This window comes from Gymnogyps californianus, chromosome Z, assembly GCF_018139145.2.
Source record: "Gymnogyps californianus isolate 813 chromosome Z, ASM1813914v2, whole genome shotgun sequence".
In the NCBI taxonomy this organism is placed as follows: domain Eukaryota; kingdom Metazoa; phylum Chordata; class Aves; order Accipitriformes; family Cathartidae; genus Gymnogyps; species Gymnogyps californianus.
In genome coordinates, this window is record NC_059500.1 from 50671055 (window position 1) to 50676144 (window position 5090).

Genomic DNA, 5090 nt, shown 5'->3' on the forward strand with positions numbered 1-5090 from the left:
ATTTTTTAACTCAGTATTTTAGCGCATTCTTTTAAATAAGGGATTACAACTGTTTGCTCCTACAACAACTTTGAACAATTCTGACAAAACCTCACATAATGCCATCTGAAAAAACGTAAACTGCTTTTTATTTCCAAGTAGTATAACAAACATTGACCAGAAACAGTCTCCAACAACACTGAAGAAAAACACAGTCTACTACAAGATAGACCTAACACAAAAGATTTTTAATTTTATTATGTACTTTGTCCTTTGAGTTCACAATTCATAGACCAAAATTTACGCTGTTCTAACAATAACATTTTCCTTCACAAAATCAAAGCAGTATCCTTTCTAAATTCAAAAGGTTTCAGTGGTCTCACAGATTTCCAGAAGATCATCAATACAGTGATCATATGAAAGGGTTTTAATATATTACAATGTTATAGCTGTTAACTATAAAATTTTGGACCCAGCAATGCTGACAAGTTTGCACTGAGGATAAGTGTGCTCTACGGTCCACAATCTAAAAGCACGATTTCAGACCTTTGGGCTCAATCTGCTGCTTTCTCTCCACATGGATGTCAGACAAAAATGGGGTAAAAAAAAATAAAATTGCTTAGGAATACCAACATACTTTCTGCAGCCACTTTTGGAAAAAAGAAAAAAAAAAAAAGATAAATTGTGTTAGTGATATTTATTCTCAGACATTTGTATCATGTGATCCCCTAACAGTAACAAAAAGGCATATCTTTTCAAACATGTTTCTTTCGGGACTGAGCCAACAAAACTAAGCAAGACTACAGTGAAATGTCAGTCCTGAAGACCAGGCATGTTTGCTGGAAGAGCATCCTTTTAAAAAGACTTCATGAAGATTGTTTATCTTATTAGTGGAATGCCACAGCATAGAAAATTCCATGGGGGAAAAAAAAGAAATTGTTTTATTTTCACTCTAGATATACTTATCAGGGAAATTTCATCTCTGACCAATGGAAAGGTCAAGTGCAGGCAGCATTAATCTCTTTTTATGTAAGGGAAAAGCTTCTATTTGTTTCAGGGCAGGATGCTCTTATACTGTTTCTATAGTAAATTCATAGCTATTCTGAGAAAGACAAACTTGCTGTAAGAGAGCACATTTAAAGTGAAACAAAGCCTCCTTTGCTGTAAGGTGATGGATGCTTTCTACTGATCTCACGTTTATGGGGTGTATGTTAATTCTTTATATCAAAGACACGTCTTTTAGGCTTGGTTCTGAAGAAGTGTTGGCAACATGAAAAATATTAGCACAGGCTTTTTAGAAAGGTTAGTAACTGCTTAAAATTACTAAACAAAACCCCCACAGTTTCTCAGTGGATTATATAGGGTTATATGAGATGCAGCTACAGGGTTTAACCAGACATTATTTCAGACCACACTTCACCCACCTTGACTAACCAGTTCTCTTTTTCAAAGAGAAATGTGGAGAACGATTTTTGAAACTTCAAGCTTTCAAACATTTTGACAGTACTTCCAGCATTTTACCACTCCCTTCAAAAGTCAGGGCTCATTTTAACAAGATACACCAGATTTCTGCTGTTTTTTATCATCCTGTTTCAGTTCGCAGGATAATGGTAGCGCACCTTCCAAAGGCAGAGATGCTGTTCTGTCTTCAGCGTCCTAGTACAATGTTTCTGGCCTTCTGATAGATCCAAGAGCTCCTGCTTCGTTCTTCATCCTCTCACAGCATTTGTGGAGACACAAACAGTCATGAAACCTTGTGATCAATACTAGACCTGGCAGCTGGCAGAGAGATTTCAAAGAATTTTAATTGCTTTTTTGAAAGTGCAACAAAACTTCACAGCTAGACTGTCTTGGCAGAATCTTTAAAGCACCATGGTTTTCAGATGTGAAAGTTTGAGCTTTTTTTTTTTTTTCTCCTTCAACAGTTTTTTTGTGAACCAGAGCACATCCATTTACTAGCTGGTTCCTATTATTAGCAGGAAACAGTTATTTAAAAGCAGAAAGCATACTGAATCTATCTTTTTTGACTGTCCCTTATTGTCTCTGAATTACACAGCTGACATAGTGGAATGTCTTTCAAAGACAAAACTTCAGCACTATGGAAATAAGAACGGACTGGGTGTTGCTCATTGTCTGTGATTTCACAAATTGTCTTGAAATTGTTTGTCATGCCTGGAAGCAAGCTAAATGACAGAAGAGCCAAGATGATAGAAAATGACAGAGAATAAATGAATTATATTTGCTGGATTTTGATTTTTTTTTTTAAATTCTGTTGCTTTTATCCATTTGAAACAGACATAGCTTTGTAAAGTGCTTTCAGATACTCTGCCTTATGCTGCTGAAAATTGGTTTTTTGTTCTGTAAATTAAAAAAAAATTACAAGGAAACCCAAGGGAAAAAAGAACCCAGCTCTGCAAAATGCTGGAAAAGGGCATCCAGATCCCTTTTTACTGGACAAAGATTTTGCAAGACCAAGGTTGACCAATTCAAGAGGAAGCTGGAAGAAATATGTAAACTGTTTAAAAGCAAAATTAATTACCCAATGGGAATATTTTTTTAAGAAGCATTGAACATTTTCCATTGCCTAAATAGTGAAGTTGTAGTTCTGTTGTAAGTTATTGGATTCATTTTAGGAGATAACCAAATTTCATGTCTGTCTTAAGTGGGAAATCAGAGTAAATTATTATCTTTTGGCTAAGAAGTCCTATTGATGCAATTAAGGAATCTAAGTCAAACCCAAATCTTTGAAGTTTTTTTGCTTCAAAAATAAAAACCAAGGTGTTCATGTTCCTGGATATGAGAAACACAACACCTGGAAATTCTTGTTTCCTTCTAACAGTCTCCTGGCATCTCTATTTTGTCATTTGTACTCTTTCTCCACTTCCAGTCAAGAGACATACAGGAATAAAGGCTCCTAATCACATACAGTTTTTATTTCACCACTTCTAGTAGTAGGCTTTTTTCTGCCAGCTTTGATTCCCATTTAAATGAACTTTTTAATCATAATATGATAAATCTATCATTAATGTAATTACTCTTTATTCAGTAAAGTGAGTGGGTGGGTGCCAGCTACAGCCTGTATTTTCCTTGAAGTAATTTCAGCATAACTCTAGGGGATATTTGAGAAGGTATGTTAAGAATATTTTTGAATTTCCTTCATAGTAGAAAAATTTTATGTCCATCTTGGCCTACTGCCCAAAATCTCAGTTGGAGAAGAAAAGGCTGTATATATTGCACATTCATCACATTCAGAGGGAGTATACATCCTGATGTTTAACTTCCACGCCAAGCAATAAAGGTAGAAAAACTTTCAAGAGAGCCACAGTTTTACACCAGGGAGTTAGTTCTGTTCCCTAGATTGAAATAATTTAAAGTAAAGTAATAAAACCTATTTTGAATTCACAGTTATCTTCTATTTAATGGTACAGTGAGAAATAACTTTTTCCACGATTTTTTCTTCAAACTTTTTTTTTCAAACTATGTCCAGCAGTCATACGCTGGGGAAAGAATTAAAAAAACTAAAAATGTTAAGTCAGCACACCATTGTCATTTGAGGGCTTGCCTCTGTTTTCCTTCAAGCTACCTGCAATACCCTGGTTGATCTCAGAAGCTGAACTGAGAAGCCTCATTCTTGGTAACCACCCATTTCTTCACTCTCATTCTATTTGAATAAATCATGATGTTCGAAGAAAAATATACATATCTTGTTTTTTAATTTTGAGGGACACAGACTGTACTGAGAAGTAATGGAGCTAACCACAAAGCACAAATTGCCACTTTCAATTTCTTGAGTTTTTACCTTTTCTCCACATTCGATGTTGATCAAGGTTGGACAAGACAGATCCATGCAAACGTGGCTTGGAAGAGCAGAACCTTACTGGATTATTACTTTATCTCAAAATCAACCAAACCAACATACGTTGACTGCTGCATATGCTAGCTTTATTCCTTCAGAATGTGTAAAATATATTTTAAATATGGAGCCTGTATTATACTTGGCAAACATTAGTTTCTGTGGTGAGGGAATTTCATGCTTTACTGGCAGCAGGAATACAGACATGGCAAGACAGGACACTTCTAGATGATGTGCAAGTATCAACTTCTCTTTCACTATCTGTAAGCTGGAAATACATGTTCATTAATCTGTTAAAGTGTTCACTTCAATTCTATTTCTTTTATTCTTTTCTTTACTGTAGAAGGATAAAATCTTGTTTCTTTATGATTCTGAAGCAATTAAAAAAAAATCTGCCTCCTAATCTTCTGCACGAAAGCATGGGCCAGGGCAGTCTCAAAGCCAGAGACTTTCCACACAGCAGTTTGTTCCTGTTTTCCTTCTCAGATGCTTCCAATATGAATGAGTAGCCATAGCTGTCAACTGTACCAGTAGCCACAAAAAGGTTAAAAGCAAACTCTTATTTGTAAAACAGGAAACAAAAAGACAGTAGGGCAACACTTTTTTTTAGTAATAATATTTAGTAAAAATAAAGTAAACTTGTTAAGGATGAGTTCATACAAAAGCAAAACAGGACATGCCTTCTAGGATGTTGCCTCCTGTAAAAAAGCGGTACCCTCGAAGTCCCTCAAAATTTCAAGGTAAAAATTGTCAAGACTTTAAATTACATTTTAAAAATAACTCTGCTGAGGAATTTTGGCTCAGTATCCAAACTATTAGATTTGGATATTTTTAATGTGGGATGCCTCTTTCATTTTTTTTACAGAAAAAATTTTTTACAGACTGTGCCTATAAAACAGCACGTTCAATGAAAATGAAAGGTATGAAGCACAAAACCGAAATATACTCTTATGCAGAGCTTCCAGTATTGGAATGCATCACTGCAAGACACCAATGAAGCCCAGAATTTAAAATCATAATTAGACAAGAAGGATGAGAACATTCAAGAAGAAAGAAACCCTACACAGAAAAGTTTAGGATACTTTATATTCCAAGTGAAGACAGCTTAACAGAATCAAATATCATTGCTTATAAAAGGAAAGTTATTTTGTAGAGGTATTTTCAAGATTCAGATTTAAGGCTCAATAAGAACAGTGTCTTTGGAAAGGCTAAACCTGGTAGTCAAGAAAATTTACCACAGCATATATTTATCAGAAGA